The sequence below is a fragment of the Adiantum capillus-veneris genome, chromosome 7 (genome assembly GCF_014529385.1).
Source record: "Adiantum capillus-veneris isolate H3 chromosome 7, ASM1452938v2, whole genome shotgun sequence".
NCBI classification, from domain to species: domain Eukaryota; kingdom Viridiplantae; phylum Streptophyta; class Polypodiopsida; order Polypodiales; family Pteridaceae; genus Adiantum; species Adiantum capillus-veneris.
In genome coordinates this window covers 142,811,317-142,829,423 of record NC_140937.1, presented here as the reverse complement: position 1 = coordinate 142,829,423, position 18,107 = coordinate 142,811,317, and positions in this window count along the sequence as shown.

Genomic DNA, 18,107 nt, shown 5'->3' with positions numbered 1-18,107 from the left:
TGCTTGTACACATGTGTCATCGATGACTATTTGAAGTTGCTTGTGAAGTTTCATGGCAGTCGGTCGTTAATTTTGGCCGTTATGCCAAAATGACGCTTTGTGTGTCTGCCATCGAATCGGTTGTTTTGACCCACTTTTGGTGGTCCAAACCTGGAGATACTCCATGGCTGCATTGTCCTCGATGTTGTCAAGCTTCTTGTGAAGTTTGGTGTCGTTTCAATAACTTTTTCTTGTTTGCCGCTTGCAGGCTCTCTTGAACTAGGGTTTTGCCAGTTGGTCTTTCTTGTACTTTGAGAGTTAGGAACTCATATTCTACACTAGGGTAAGCCACCTATTGGTTCTTGCATGGTTTGGTTAGGCGGTTGTGCCTCTACCTAGCATTCTACCCCTTTCCCATCTTCTCTTGTTTCTTTGTTTTGGTTAGTTTTCGCGACAAAAGTTAGTGATAAGCATCAAAGCTTATGGCAACGAATCTACCTCTCATATCTGGAGTCCTCTGAGCTCTCGTAGCGGTCGTAGAAGGTTGGATGCTCCTGTGTGCTCTTTGCTCTCTCCAAGTGGGTAATAGTGCAAATGAGCTTGTAAGTGAAGTAAAAAATACTTGACTCTGGACTTCCCGGCTCACTTGTTACCAAATTTTACATGTGATTCTATCTCGTCGTGAAATGCACTTTAGGATTTGAAATTTCTCAATTTGGACTCCGTTTGACCTGTTTCTGAGATATTTGTCCACTTTGTCAAAATTCTGCCGTTTCGGGCTTTCCGCAACTTTTCCCGAATTGTGCCCAATTTTTACCATGGGTTTCTCTTGTCATTAGGATCATCACCATCTATTCTTTTCTTTTTTTTTATCTTGTTTCACCTGTTTTCTTATTTTTCTTTTACTTTTATTAAGAAAACTCTAAAAAATAAAGGAAAATAGCAAATCGAAATAAAAAAATTCCAAAAATACACCATAATTATCTGGTAGCCCCATGTATATGTATATACACTTATTTGTGGTTTCTTGGCTTGGATTACCACTTTTTTTCTACTTTTTGGCTCCAAAAACACGCATATTTAGTCGTATTTACAAACTTGGAGACTCAAATTCATCATTTGATCTCTTATTATTGCAAAACAAAGTACATAAAATATTATCAATATCCGCAATCAAACATAAAAATTCGAAATCATGTAAGACACTGCCCTCGTAATATCATTTTCTTTGTCCTTACAAACTTCTAGTTCCTGTATACCTGTATACCTCCCCCCCTCCTAGTCTGAGTCCTCCCGGACGACTATGAAGTGTCTGAGGGTGAAGCCTTGTAGTTGTTGTGGTCATGCCTGGTGAATTCAATTGTAGAGCAATGAAATAGCAATATTTGCAATAATGCCGCTCTTTGTTTGATTGTTAGGCTTTTGGGCAATATTTGGGTTGTCTGTAGCACTGGTGTTGTAGAATCAGTACCTGGATTCTTGTTAACATTTGTGTCCTTTTTGATAATCCAAATCTGCTTGACTTTAGGTTGTGATGGCTCTGTCCTTGAATACTGAGGATTCTCTGTTGATTGTACTGAAGGGAGTTCCTGTTTACAAATCTTTGGAATCCAAATTTCCTTGCTATGGCTTTGTGCTGTCAGCAACTTCTTTGGAATCCAGATCAGTTTCACTGAATTTGGTTGTCTGATACTCTGTTGTCTGGTGTTGAAGACTTTGTTTTTCACCTTTGTTCTCTCTGGCACAACCTTCTTTGGCTTCCATACCAACTTTGAGTCTGTCTTTATCCAAGGTTGTGCTGTGTGTGTATTTTCTGTCTTCTCTACCCATATCTGAGATTTCTTCTTTGAGGAGCGTTCCGGTTGTGTAGATGTGGCTTTTGGTTGCCATCGCTCCTTCTTCACCTCTTTAGGTCGTTTACCCTTGTCATTGGATTCTTCGGCTTGCACCTGTACGGTTGCTTTGGAGAACGGAATGGATTGACTTTCCTCCTCATATTTGATGTTAACTGAATCTGAGCACCAATTAATCATCGCATTGTACTGCTTTTGCCATGGTTGCCCTAGTAACAACGGATGTTGCGTAGCTTTGTCTTCAACCACATAAAACATATGTGGATACACATATTGATTTATTTGTACGTGCAGTACTGTGCATCCGATTGTCTTAATTGAGTGTGCTGAATAACTCTTCAACTCCTGTTTGGCAGTTTGCAACCTAGTGTCATGTTTCAATTGTTTGTACAAACTGACTGAAAGCAGGTTAGCTTGTGCTCCTGAATCCAATAGTGCTGTGGCATTAATCTGGTTTGGCCCCACTTTGACCTCAATGATGGGCTCTACTTTGTCTTCACCCATCTCTGATACACCGACTGCGTTTATTCGTAAGGCTCCTTCATTGCGTTGTTGCTGACGCAATAGTCTTCTTTTCTCCATTCTTTCTTTTGCTTTCGCTTGCGCTTCCTCAACAATCTTTTTCTTTTTCTGAAGTCACAGTTTATCTTGGTGTATTTTGAGAAGCATGTCCTGGGTTAGTGGCAAATGATACTTCTTCAATCTACAGCCACTAATCTAGTTTGGCATTTCTTCTCCGTCTAATGTAGCAAGCTTGATGGCCACGCTTAGTGATAGATCATTAATCACAAGTGGTTCCGTCCCTCGCTTTTTAAGTTTTTTTGCATGCTGTTTTAGAGTGTATACTAGGACAAAGTCCCCAATCTTAAACTCTTTAGTTCGTACATGCTTATCAAAGAACTCTTTTTGTCACCTTTTCTGAGCGTAGATTGAAGCCACTGCTTTTAAGCGAAGCTCATCTAGCTTTTCAAGGTCGTCTATTCTATCTGAAAGCTCATGTTCTGTCCAGTCTAATTCCTTAGCTACTCTCAGTGTTGGAATTAAAAATTCTATTGGTAAAATAGCATTCAAACCAAAAACCATGTTGTACGGGGTCATCCCTATCGATGTTTTATATGCTACCCTATACGCCCATAATGTCGAATGCAATCTCTGGTCCCAATCAGTTCTCGACTCAGATACAATCTTTGTAAGAACCGTGCATATGGTTTTGTTTGTCGCTTCAGCTTGTCCATTGGCTTGTGGATGATATGGAGCTGATTTGCGATGTATTACCATGAATTTGTCTAGAAGGATCTCTATCACTTCATTTATGAAGTGTGTGCCTCGATCACTCACAATTTCTATTGGTAATCCATATCGTACAAAGACTCATTCATACAAAAATTGTGCCGTGGTCCTGGCATTGGGTTTTTTGAGTTGCTTTTGCCTCAACCCACTTTGTTAGATAGTCCGTCGCCACAATGATGTATTGTGCATGAGTCCTATATGCTGGAGGTGAGATAGGTCCAACATAATCAATCCCTATTTTGCAAAGGCTCTTGCTCCCATCATTAGTCTAAGTGGCATATCATCTCTTTTCGGTGGTACTTTTGTCCGCTGACAACAATCATCACATCGTTTTACATATTCCTCAGCGTCCATGTGTAATGTCGGCCACCATATTCCTGCAGCTAAGAAAATTTTTGTTGTCTTATCACCTGAGAAATGGCCTCCACCTACTCCTCCACGAGCCTTCTCTAGGATTATCACATACTCCGACTCTGATGCACATATCCTAAGCTGGTTGTCCTTTCCTCTCTTAAAGAGTTGATTTCCTATTAAAGCGTAATCTCGCACTTCTGTCTGTACAGCTCTCTGACACGCTTTGAGGTTCCCTCTGGAAAAGTTCTGTCTGTGAGATATTCAACAATATAATGACTCCATTCAGGAGCGATCATTATCTGATACAATGTTGAATACTCAGTGGGCGGTTTTGACGAACATGTTATACATACCGTGACATATTCATGTACACTCTCTTTCATTCGTAGCCAGTAGACTCCCAGTTGTAACAGATTACTATACGTATTTCTTCTTGAACAATGAAATGCACATTCGTGAACATATGCTTCTCGCAAATATATGTTATATTCTTCAGGATTGATGCATAACCTTAAAATGTTATCGGTTCCTAAGTGATACAACCTTCTTGCAATCAACTGAAGATTTTTAGATTGTTGAACAATAACTTGTTTCTGGTTGTATTCTTTTCGATCAAACTCTCTTCCATGGTTAATAGATTAACAACATCCTGAGACCACTTTGGTATCATCTCTATGTTGAATAGGTACGCATCCGGTATGTCATCATCTACACCTATAGGGTCTTCTACATTCGTCAACCTTGAAAGGTGATCAGCTCTGAGATGTGTCTTTCCTTTCTTTACTACTACCGTGAAGTCGAATTCTAATAAGATGATGAACCATATTACTATCCGTCCCGTATTGCATGGTTTGTTCACTAGGTAGAGCAAGGCTTGATGATCTGTGAAAAACACAAACTTATTGGCTAGAAGATAATGCCGAAATTTCTTCACAGCATAAATCATTCCTAATCCCTCGCGCTCCGTTGTTGTGTAATTCCTCTCAGCATTGTTGCGATGTCGACTAGCATAGCAGATTGGAAAATCCATGTTTGCTTCTTCTGGCTGAGCCAGGATGCATCCTATTGCATATGCCGAAGCATCTATATGCACATGGAATATCTTCTCCCAATCTGGTGATTTCAAGACTGGAGCAGTGATGAGTGCCTCTTTCAGTTTCTTGAAGGATTCCTCACACTCCTCTGTCCATTCGTAATTCACTATTAGCCTGTAAAGTGGTTGGCCTATTATAGCGTACATGTAAATGAATCGTCTATAATATCCACAATGTCCCATAAAGCTCTGCACTTGTTTCGCGTTGGCTGGTCTAGGCATATCCACTATTACTTTTATCTTTTCCATATCCGTGGATATCCCGTTATGTGAGACAATATGTCCCAGAATTCTGCCTTGTCGGACCATAAACACACACTTCTCACGATTGAGACAAATGCGATATGTCCTACATTTCTCGAATACCTATCTTAGGTGTTCTACATGCTCATCTCTCAGAAGAGAGTGTACATACAAATCATCCATGTATATTTCTAGAAACAACCTCAAGTACTCTTTGAAAGCATGAGTCATCAGTTAAACCAAAAGGCATAACTCGATACGCATAAATTCCCCACTCCGTTGCAAAAGCTGTTTTGTGTTGATCCTCTGGGCAATGGCAAGCTGATTATATCTTGAAAATCCATCTAGAAAGGAATATGCTCTTTTCCCTAATACACGTTCTAGAACATGATCAGTTATCGGCAAGGGATAATTGTCCCTGATTGTCGTAGCATTTAATTTCTTTAGATTGACACACACTCGGAGTTTCCCGTTTTTCTTAGATACTACCACAATCGGAGATACCCAGTCCGTGTGTTCAATCTCATATATGAATTCACCTTCCATTAGCTTGTCTATTTCCTCTTTGATTTGCTTAACAAACGTGTCATTATACGTGTACGGTCTCTGTCTGCTAGACTTAACGTCTTGTTTCAAAGGAATCGTATGTTGGCATATTGATGGATCGACTCCTTTCAAGTCCTTGTACGACCATGTAAACACATCCCTGTATTCTCTGAGAAGACTCAAAAGTCTCTCTTCTTCTTCCGGAGACAAATCTGTAGCTATGTACACCGGTCTAGGTTCCTCTCCTGGAGCTGCTAAATCAACCTTTTTAGCGTCCTCCGGTCCATCATAGGATTCATTCTCCTTTCTTTCTCTGATAGGTTGGGTTAATATCACCTTCCTATCCTCTATCGTAAATTTCCTGTAGTGAGAGGGAACATCCATGTTTCCTTGACATTGGCATTTGCGTCCTCACCACTCTCAATTTCAGTCGTCCAAACTTCTTTCAGAGTTTTCTTTAAACTCTCTGTACTTGTTTCGGCGTTCTAATTTGGACTCTTTGTTTTCCTTGTTTCTAATGTTCTTTTCCGCTTTATCTGTTTCGGTTTTCGTTCCACTGGGTTGAACTCGATTTCTTGAGCTTCGTTTGTCTTTCCGTGAGCTCGTTTCCACATTTCCTCTCATTCTTCCGGAAATCTTGTCCTTGACACAATCTTCCACCTTTACTAGCATTAGGAATTGGTTTTTCCCTCTTATCCTGGGCATCGGAGTGTTTCTAACCCCTTTCGTTTTTCTCTTTTCTCTGTAGCGTTTCTGGTGTTTTTCAGTCTGATTTGGGAAGTCGTAGAATCTGACATCCTTTATGGTTTCCTCGTTCTCGCTTGAGTTGTCTATGGACTCGTTGTCAGCTTCATTTCCCCATTCTGGATGATCGGGAATGTCGTGAAACATCTCCTCTTCATCTCTGTTGTCTAGTGTATCAATCTTTTCAGTCCCCTTTTCGAGTACAGCTCTCATCATGAAGTACGGAACCACATCATATCCATATTTATCACAGAATTTCGTTGTGGGACCACCTTGAATTGCACAAACATCTAGGGTTGCTAGAATGTGTGTCCATTCTAATGGTTCAAGTGCATCCTTTGGGAAGGGTTCACCTATATAATTTTCGTCTTCAATTGCTCTTTCTAAAACACATTCTTCGCGCTTCAGACTTCCACAGTTCGAAGCTCCACACATCCATAGGTCTTTGGGTTTGCCTAACCAAGCTGGAAACTCTGATCCTGCCAAAGTAGCTGAATCAAACTCTTCAACTGGTGTTCGGTTCACATCCTTGTAGCTATGGTCTTTTAGGTTCACACGAGTAGTGGTTTCCATATGTCTCAAGTATATGTGGTCGTAGCCCCAATCCTGGACCATTTTCAACTATCTCATGAACGGTCTTCCAAGTATAATATCATAGTTATTCTCCTTGCCAAAGTCAACAATAGCAAAAGTATGCTCGTATTCAATTCCGCAAGAAGTCACTACAACTTTCTCTAACAGTCCCAAAGGTCTCTCCATATGTCCATCCGCTAGTTGGAGTTTCAACCTCGTTTTTCTTATCGCCGATTTTCCCCATTTTTTCCAGATTTCTTTCATAGCAATGGCTACTCCAGCCCCACTGTCAAGTATTGCCATCATGTTAACTCCTTGGAATTCAACTGGTAAGGTTGTATTCCCCTCTTTGCCTTCGCAATACTCTCCGACCTTGTTCAAAGGTACAGGCTTAGCTTTTTTTTGTGGCGTACTCAGCTCTCGTATGCCCTCTTGCAGTTTTGCAGTTGGGTCTTTTATCCCAAATTTCTCCAAGCATTTTCCTACAGTTGCCCACATGTTTGGTCATAGTCTCAAAAGCTCAGCTAGGGTGATAGTGCATGTCATTGGTGTTGACAAAATCTCTATCAATCCTTATGAGTCTATAACTTTTCCTGAAGAGATTCCTCGTGAGAGAAGCACTCTAATCTCAGATTTTGCTTCATATTCTCCTAAGTATGAAGGTAAGGTTTTCAGCGAATGAGGTTTACTCTCTATTGTTCTAACAGAGCCTCCATCTCCCCAGTAAGAATGTAGATCTAAGTCCACTTGAGATCGTGCCTCAAATTCCTCTATGGGAGGATTCCTTACGTTCTTTTTCCCATTAGTCTGATTAGCTTGACAACTCAGCTCGTTTGCAAAGTTTGCCTCTCTCACTTGTTTCCAAAACTCATTGTAATCCTCATCTCTTCCGTAAGACCTCTGTATCACAGGGTGAAAACTCTCTATTTCTTGATCTGTGGTGTTCATCACTATACATTCATCCCCGTGCTTTTTTTCAGGCTTTTGTGCATTGTTAGGCTTTTCAACTACCCGTGAGAGGATAGTCTCTTGATGAATTAGGTTTTTCACCCCACAATTCATTGGTTCTCTAGGTGGTTCTAACAAGGCTTGTGCAATCTCGATCATTTTCTGACACATTTTGAGTCTCTGCTTTTCCAATTTCGTGTTTGGATAAGTCAACCACCGTTGTTCTTGTGTTTGGTTGTTCTTTAATCTCGCTTCGTAAGCTCTCATCAGTGCATCCAATGGTTCGTGTACTTTGTCGACTAACACTAATCCCCCTGAGCTTACACTCATTGTCTCTTTGACGCTCTTCAGTTTCGACTTTTCAGAGTCCATTTCCCGTATTCCGTTTTGACTCTCAAGTTTCTCTAATCTGTCTTTTGTTTGTTTTAATTCCTCAGCTAGAATCGCATCTTGCTGTTCTTTTTTCAGCTTCATGCATGCTTTCCTAGATTTCCATGTGTTTCTATGGCCTCGTCGTCCTTGACTTGCCAATTCCGTCTCTGACTTTCCATTCTCTGGTTCTCTAGTGGTTTTCTTTGCTTGAGCTCTAGTCACAACTTTGTTAACCCTCACGGCACACGGACACCCATCACCTACGATGGACGCGTATTATGTATTTGGTAGAGTCAGGTACCGGGCTTGTCGGACCAATAGGGAAAGGTAGAGTGATCGCCGATGAGAGGCGCACTTTAACTTGGACATTCAAGGGATTAGTTGGTTAAGCATGGGCGCCCAAGTGTGAATGGGGTGAGCTCCTATAAAAGCCAACTAAACTAAACCTAACACTCATTTGTGCAGGAAGAGCTCTTGCTCCATCTCCATCTTCTTCTTCTTACCTTGTGTGTGTGGTGAGAGAGAGGAGAGAGAGAGGAGAGTGTGAGTGTGCGAGCATACGAAGGCACGACGGCGGCGGCGAGCGGTTGAGCGCGGCACGACTGCAGCTTCTTCTTCATCGCGGCGAGGAATCCACCACGAAGGCGAGCGTAGAGCGGTGGTGACACACCCTTTGTTTTCTTGAGCTTGCTAGTTTAGGCTTGTTGTGTGCTTGGAGCCGTTTGTGGCTCGCATACGGTGTATCGGCAAGTCCCTTGCTTCGACAGTGCGGCAAGGAGCGCACATTTTTGGCGCCGCTGCCGGGGATATGCCCTACACTAAGCTCGGTTAGCACTTTACGCTTCCTTGTGGTGCAATTTCTATCATAGGAAAGGCAGGGAAGGAGTGTGTGGAAGATTTCTGTTTTTTGCGTTTTCTGCAATTGCTGTCAAGTTTCAATTTCTGCTATTGTCTGCGTTTTTTTCAATTTCTGCAATTTCTGCATTTTCAAGTTCGGCGTTTTCAATTTCTGTAATTTTCTGCATTTCTGTCAATTTGCTGCAGTTTCTGCGTTTTTTCTGCATTTTCTGCAATTTCTGCAATTTTTGCGTTTTTCTGCGTTTTTTTCAATTTCTGCGTTTTTCTGCATCAACAAAAAAATATATATATATATATATTCCTGGAAAAAAAAAAAACTAAAAACGCGAGCGAGTGGGTGGGGAAATTTTTCGAAAATAAAAAACGTGACTCTTAAAACGGACGGTTTGGTTTGTATAAAAGATAGATTGGGATCGGGATCATTTATCCAAGCCCAAGCCCAAGCCCAAGCCCAAGCCCAGGCCTCAGTCCTATGATATATACTAGACTCACTCTTATATATATACCCTACTCCCTCAAGAGAGAATGAGAGCATGTGGGACAAGTCCTCCACTCTCCTCCTTTCTCTTCCCACTTGCACCCTTAGACTTTCTAGTTTGGGCCTAGTTCCCTACTGGAAATTGACAGTTTTAGGGATTCCGAGGGCATAGAGTGACCAAACGGAGGGCTGTAAAGCACGGCACGACCCTCTGACCGATACGCTCGTTTTGAGCTATCACACGGCCCATTCCACGACACGCTCTAAAAAATCTAGCAAAAAAACAAACAAAAAACACGCTAAAAACTAGTCACAAGGCCTCCTAGAGCAGCTTTTTTGACACCTAAGGGTATCAAAAGCACATGCACTTACGCTCTGGGCGGGTGCTAGAACACGAGCATATTGAGGGTGCCTCTGTTCATACGGACACCCATTACCCATCCACGATAAGCTCTAGACCCTCAGCGGGGACACAAGGTAGCACCACCCAAGACCCTAAAATAGCCGCTAGTGATTCCTCCTCCGACTCAGAAATCATGGAAGCATACCCTACCCAAAACACTGAGAGAGAAGGCCATGCACCTCCCGAAGCTCCACAACCTAGTACTAGTATGTTTAGCCGTTTCATGGAAACATTAGGTAGAGCTACTCGCTCGGAACCTGATGCAAATGAAGCACACGAAGAGGATGGGTTGGACTCTGACACACCTCTACGATACCCCATTGAGTTAAATAGTGCCTATGGAAAAGTGCTATATAATGCCTTATTGGACACGGGTGCTAAATACAATCTGCTATCCTATGGGGTGTGGTGTCAGTTAGGGAAGCCACCTCTATCTGAGAGTATTATCCAAGTCAAGGGTGTCAACAAGAAAAAAACTGCGGTTTTTGGAATCTGGCACACTTCTGTCAGTTATGACAATGGGGTGGTAGCTCAAGACTTTTTGGTCATGCCTACTGGAACTATGGAGGGTAATATAAACCTAGGCCGCACGTGGATGATAGCCACCAAATGCACTATTGATTGGGGGACTGGGGGTGTTACAACGCAAAAACCAACTCTTAGCCCTACCACTCAAGCCATAGTCCCTGAGATATTGCCCAAGGAAATAAAACCCAAGACATTGCATGTCCAGGAGGTTGAACCATACGTCCCCATAGCCCAACTCTCTAGAGCTTCAACTGATGTAGTTGAAAGAAAGCTTGAGACACACAAGAACCATCCTAATATAACAGAGAAAACATACAAGTGGGTCCCTAAAGCTTCTTTAGCGACCATAGCTAGTGCTAAAAAACGGAAACCTAGTAGGAAACGTACCACTCACTCCAAGAAAAGTAAGAAAACGTTGCGTTGGATCCCTAAACGACTATTGGAAGCCCAAGGCTACTATCAAGGAAATGATCAAATCTGGGTGCCAAAACGTAGATTGTGCTCTTACCTATCACCTGACCCATGTGAGCCCAATCCCATAGCTCCAAAACGAATCAATGATCGTGGAAAGAAAAAAATCACAGAATGCTACACACCCGCTCCCGAGCTAGTTTGGGTACCAAAGAAAGAACGATTTGTTCCACCTAGCTCAGGAAGGGGGGAGTCCCATGAAGCTTCTAGCTCATCATGTAATACATCCATAGAGGTAAAAGCTTCTACACAGCCTCCATCTATAGTAGTGGACCTCCATGAAGCTACAAAAGAATCCACACCTCCCAGTGTTCAAGAATCACCTGATGAACCACTTCAAGTTCGATCCTGGGAGAGTACCTTACCACCCTTACAACTTGACAAGGCACCTAGGGTAATAGAAAACTACTGGCAAAAATCCTCACCTATTACCAACTGGAACAATTGGTTTCAAAGGGTGACAAGCTCATTTCAAACAGTATGATCTACCCAAGGAAGGGGGGAGTGTTTGCTGACAGTCATCATTCATTTGTTTCCCTCTCAACCTTTTTCCCTGACCTCTCAATTCCAATCTTAGGGAATGTACATATAAAGCTTTATACTCACAAAAAAAACAAAAAATAAAGAGCAAGAGCAATTAGCAAACGAGTATGCACATTAAAGTCAAAACATTGACTCAGACCTACACATGTCACATCTGGTACAGTGAAACAGAAACCTATGCCATGAAACACCTTTGATCCTCATCACTTGAGTGATGGAGGGTAGGTAAGATTAGTATGATAGGAGTGTTTCTGTTTTAGAGTTGAGTGATTAGCAAAGTTCTCTTTTCCCACTAATGTGCCTCCTGGAGGTATTCCTTTTGCTTCCTAGTGTGTACAGGAGCGTGTTGCTATTGATAGGATTTGGACCTTCATGGAATCTTTATCTCGACTCACTCTTCAAATCAAGCGCGACCATCAACACAAACAGGTGTTTCTTGTCCATTAGCATTGCCCTTATCTTTTTTGCATCCATGTTTGTCTGCTTTGATTGTGATTGGTAGCATACTATTCAGCGCATTGGTTAGTATCAAACATTTAATTCAATGTAATGTTTTGTCATAATCACTTGTCTAGGTTTAAAAATCAAGCAGTCCGACTAAGCTAGTTTGACCAAGCTAGGTATTAGAAATCTTCTCTTAATACCATGGGGAATGCCTTCCTAATAATCAATGGTTACTTAGGTTCTTAATCCGATTTAGGCAGCATTGTGTGAAATGTACTAGGGCTTTCTAGTGGGCTTAACCCTAGTGACCTTTAGCTTAAGTATTATAAAGGGAGTTTACTAATGTGATGAGCCTGGGGAGTGTAACAGTGTTATATGACCCCCCAAAGTTACAAAATTTAAATGCTGAAAATGAACAAGCAAAAATCAAAGTGCCACAATGTAAAATTTTAAGCTGGAAGAGAAATCTCAGCTTGATTTGGTACTTCACTCACATGTATTGCCTATGGTACTAGAGCCCTAGAGGTTCCCAGTGTGGGCGCTTTTCCTTGAAAAGCAAAAAACCCAAGGCATACAAAATAAGCACACACATCAAAATTGAATCAATGTGAAAAGACCTTGGGGGGTCAAAGAAAAAGTAATCAGCCAGGCGATGATTTCATGAGAAATTCCTTTTATGGTAGCTTAACTACAAGTTTTTCTAGATATAGCCTCTAGTCAGCCCTCGAACATGAATACTTGGCTCTCGCGATTAAACAACTTAATTGACCACAGAAAGTTAAGAAGCTTACCCATGGTATTAATATTCGATCTCTAGTGCTTTTCGACCGTCATATTAGCGACCCCAGACTTGTTTAATTTTTTACCTTTACATCTGTTTATGCATTTGATTACATTGCAATTTAATGTTCATTGCTAACAAATTGTTTGAAATTCTTTTACCAATCAATGTGTCTACCTAAAACTGCATATGCTTTTTAAGAGAATGCAATTACTGTGCCAATGTTGTTTGATTTTGCAGTGACTGAAGAAGGCTAAGGACATTCATCTCAAATTCTCTTCCACCTCGACGAACCAGCTTCAACTCAATAGCTTCCGAGGACGGAATCTACATCAGGAAGGGGGGCATGTTAACCCTCACGGCACACGGACACCCATCACCTACGATGGACGCGTATTATGTATTTGGTAGAGTCAGGTACCGGGCTTGTCGGACCAATAGGGAAAGGTAGAGTGATCGCCGATGAGAGGCGCACTTTAACTTGGACATTCAAGGGATTAGTTGGTTAAGCATGGGCGCCCAAGTGTGAATGGGGTGAGCTCCTATAAAAGCCAACTAAACCTAATTTTTACTCATTCTCTCATTTGTGCAATTGAAGAGTGCTCTTGCTCCATCTCCATCTTCTTCTTCTTCACCTCCTTGTGTGTGTGTGTGAGAGAGAGAGAGAGAGGGAGAGTGTGTGTGCGATCGAGCATTACGAAGGCACGACGGCGGCGAAGCGGTTGAGCGCGGCACGACTGCAGCTTCTTCTTCATCGCGGCGAGGAATCCACCACGAAGGCGAGCGTAGAGCGGTGAGTGACACACCCTTTGTTTTCTTGAGCTTGCTAGTTTAGGCTTGTTGTGTGCTTGGAGCCGTTTGTGGCTCGCATACGGTGTATCGGCAAGTCCCTTGCTTCGACAGTGCGGCAAGGAGCGCACAAACTTGTGTTGGTATCTTGGTTTCATTTTTAGACCCACTGCTAGTAGGAATCGACTCTAGCATGTTCAATGTCGTCTTTTGCACTTTGTTGGGATTCTTTGAACAATCCTCAATGAAGTGAGTGACTCCACACTCTGTGCAATATGCATTTATTATAATGATCTCTGTGTGTGGACAAACATTCATCAAATGGTCACCTCCACACTTATAACAGGGTCCCAATGTAGGTCTTGGTGTCCCTTGATTTGCTCTTTGTGGGTAGACTGGTCTTTGGCCTGACAACCCCCCATGAGCTATGAACATAAGTGTTCTTGCGTCCAAGTTATACCTCTCTTCTTCTGAGGCATGTACGGTTGTTGGTGGTCCAACATTTCCTATCACGCTCCAAGGTTCTCGTTGTTTTGGTTCTTCAGGTGGGTAATACACAGTAGGAGCCATGGGTGCACCGGAATCTTCGTAATAAGTCTGAACAGGCACTGAAGCTCGTTCTTCCTGATTCTCTAGGGTGGGTGCATATCTAATACCCACTGGTCTCACTCCTGGTAAGGGTGCTTGTTGCCCCAATACCGGCTGTGGCCTTTCTATCCCCATAGGTCCTGGTACGTTTCCCGTTGGGTATCGAGGTACTGGATGTACCTGAGGTGGTGCTATTTGAGCTGGAGGTGCATACTGACGCTCCTTCACATAACCCTTGTTGTAATAGCACTCTTCTGTTGAATGATTCATCCATTTTTGTTCGATTGCACACCATTTCGTTGGGTTTAGGGTATGGTGCTAATCTCCTTATAGCATCTTCTATCATTTGTTCCATGTTCGGCACTGTTGTTGTTTGGACATTCTTCTTAGTGGTGGTCTCACTAGCTACGGATGATGAGCTACTGGATGCGAAATCCGTATCCGTTGCCACCTCTCCATAAATAGCACCATTATCCACTAAGTACAATGCTTCTCTGGTCACTTGCTCAAAACTTGTACAAGCTTTCAGGTGCAAGTCTTTCTTGAGAGTGTCATTTCTCAGCCCTTCTATAAAGAGGGCAGATAGTCAGTTATCTTGTGGTTGTTCCCGTACTGGACATCTCTCTATGTATTGTTTGAAGCGAAGCGAAGCTTCCTTCACCTTTTCTTGCTCCTTCTGTTTGAAAGCATATATTTGGGATACCGTGTTGTGTTTGATCCCTCTTTTCGAAAATTCCTCGGCAAACTCTCGCAGCAAGTGGTCAATATCATGGAAACCTTCACCATTCAGTGGTTGAAACCATGTCAATGCTGTCCCTTCTAAAGTAAGACCAAATCCTTCGTATTTTGTGTGGAAATCTGTTATCTTCTCAACTCTTAAGACCACTATACTTCTTCGGCATACACTTGGCCACTTGAGATGGTCTCATGTGTCTATTGTCTGCCACCAATCTTATTGCTCCTGTATCCCGACTAAAACTTTCTCTTGTGTCATGGACTTCATGGGCTGCTCTAGTTGGCTCCTTTGCCACGAATCTACTACTAGGAGGCAAATGTGATGGTGCTGCTGCAAGCATCGGACCTACCGTAGTATGTGTAGAGAATGGAACTATACTACCTTGATTCGTAGCCATTACTCTCTAGAATGTAATGTTCCCATTGGGCTTGGCATAGAATAATGAGGTCGACTGAAAGATTCAGTTACATGAGTCCTCTCTCTACCTGTTGCCATGACAGTTGTAGGTGCTGGTCTCAGTGTGCTTGGAGTGACATAATAATGGTGGAGTGGCCCCCCAAAGTATGTGTATCCTTCCAACTCCTTTTTATCGATTGCTACATATCGTCGTCCATACTTGTCGTATGCGACAATCTTCGTTTCTGATCCCTCTGTGTAGGTAAAGACATAAAGTCTTTTCCGCTCTGTCAACTCATCGACGTAGGGTTCCTCGCATCTATAATAGAGATCTTCCTCTCCATTATTATCCTTGTATAACCCCACATAGATGTTGTCTATGTTGATTCTCAAAGTTTCATTTTCTCGTCTTAATCTAGCATTAGGGAAGCTTATTGTTGGTGCTTTCTCTTCGGGTTCTTCATCTACTTTGGCTTTCGTGCCCATCAATCCCCACTTGTCCACAATGTTAGGATTCAAGACTACCAAGTACATGATACCTTCATCATCTAGGTACCTATCTCCGCTATAGCTCACAGGCACTAAGTCCTTGAACTCACTTGGTCTATCTTCTATCTTCACACAGTAGCGGTCCATACCATCTTTGTAGATCTTGGCACCTTGCTTGTTGTCATATTGATACTTGATGAACAATAGCTTCATTGTGGCCGAAGGGTTTGATGGTCCTGCTGCCATGTTTTCTCTTTCGTTTACGTTCAAGTATCCTAAGTGTTCAGTGAAAATCTCATAAGATCTCTCTGAAGAAGTATCAAAAATACTTCCTTCAAGGATTGGCTCTAACTGTCGCACTACACTTTGGTTTACACTCTCCTCGGTTGATATAACACTCGCTTGTTCTCTTTGTTTTGGTTGGTTATTCTGGAGATATCTACCGGATCTCAAATTCATCAATCCCCCGAGAGGAATCTAACTTTTGAGTCTCGACAGTTTGTTTTATCCCCGTTTCTGTGATCAAAAGTGATCCGAACTGAATGATACTTGGTCAAATGGTTTGTTTTGTCAATTAGAAGACTTCTGTGATTTCAAGTGAAAATTTTGTATCAGATTTTCTCAAAAAGACATTATACGCGTATGATGTCTTTTTTCATAGATTTTGAATATTTTTGCTTTGCTCATTCCCAGTAGCACCCTTATGCTCTGCCCACTCACAAAATTCAATTTGAACTCTGGTTGTGCAAGTTATGGTCAGATTAGGATTTTCTGGGCAATTTCCCGACTTTTGACTTACCTGGGGTCAAATGTGATCCAAATGATATGAAACTTGAAATACAAGCTCTAGACAACTAGTACAAAGGATCTGTGATAACAAAATGTCAAAAATTGCCCAGAATTAGGTTGGAGACATCATACGGGTACGATGTCTTTTTGTCCAATTTTGGTCCAAACTTGATATTTCAGCTATTCACTATGTTTGCAACAATGTTGTCAAGTCAAAATTTCAAAATCACATCAGCAAGTGCAAAAAGACATTATACGTTGTCAGGAGTTTTTTGGAGCAAGGGATTGCGCATATGTACATATACATGCATGGTGCATCAAATAAAGGATTGCCCATTTTCCTTAGCCAGGTGGTTATGTGGGGTCCACATGTGTACAGGTAGGACAGGGTGTACATAGTGCATCGATTTTCACTATTACCAGTACCACTGTGTTTTTCTACAATAATGAGGAGTTTATAGCGTGTAAAACTTCTCGAGGAAGCTATCCGCGGGCCGACGACATGAGGTCAGCAGGTGCGTCAGATGGCATCTAGTGGCGTCAAGAGGGTGAACGAGGTCAATATTTGCACGCAGATGAGGACGGACACAACGTGGGTGTTTTCTTGTGAGAGTTGCACAGAAAGGTCATCATTAGGACCACTTTTTGGGGCCACTTCACGTGGTGGCGAGATGCATTATTGGAAAAAAGCTGAGTGCCAGGTGTGCGGATGATGCAAAAAGGTGACAACTATGCACTGCGAGGTCAGTTTTTGGCCTGTTCGGGGTCCGTTTGAGGTCATCTAAAAGGCCAAGGGTGCCCAAGTAATAAAGCTAAGTGTGGGAACTGAAAAAAGAGAGAGAAGACCAGAAAAAACGTGGAGAAGAGAGGAGGAACAGCCGCAGGTGTGTTTTTGGAGCCTGTTTTGGCCGTAAACTGCTCATCCGAGGTCGGATTTGAGCACTTTGACATTGTAGACTGGGGTTTTGGGCCATTCCGGACGCGATGGCGCTGTCCATTTTGCCAAATTCCTCACTCTTTTCCTACTTTTTTTCTGTGTAAGTTTCTCCTATGAGCGAAGTTTCTGCTTTAGTTTGTGATTGTATCTGGCTTATTTTACCTATATTGTGTGAGCTATTTGCCCCATTGGTGTTGGCCCAAGCTCAATTGTATCTAAACATCATAAATTCTCCTCTTTTGAGCTGAGTTTTTTTGGGTGTGTGTGTGTGTGTGTCTCTGTGTGGAGTGGGCAAGTGGATAATCTCTCTCCTCTCACTCCATAGGTGTGTTTCCTGTCTCGGCCAGGTGTGTTGTGTAAGCCGAGTGGTGCCCCCTAGTGTGTGTGTGTATCTTCCCAAGAGTGTGTGTCGGGTCGTTATAGAGGCGCTGTGTGTGTTTTCATCCCGCTCACATTCTTTTGGTGCCCCCACGGAGGATCTTCTTCGAGTACCTTCTGCTCCGAGCTTCAAGCTTCGAGATTCGGGATTACAGGTTGCAGGTTGTAGATTACAGGTTACAGGTTATAGGTTACAGGGATAGGTACAGGTATAGGTGATTCACACAGGTATAGATATCTGGAGTACTGTGATATACTATCAGTGGTGTCACTTGCAGTTGTTGTGGATATGCATCACTTGGCGCCTATTTGAGCGCATTGTTTGCTGGATTGTACGTTACTTGTGGAAACTGCCATTGTACGCATTTGTGGAGCCATACTTGGTTGTATTTGGCAGTCCCAGCCATTTCTGAGACTTGGTCTGGAAGATAGTCATTTCTGAGACTTGACTATATGCGATTTGCATTAGCCTTCGCGTGAGGGTCGATAGCGTGAGGTTTTTAT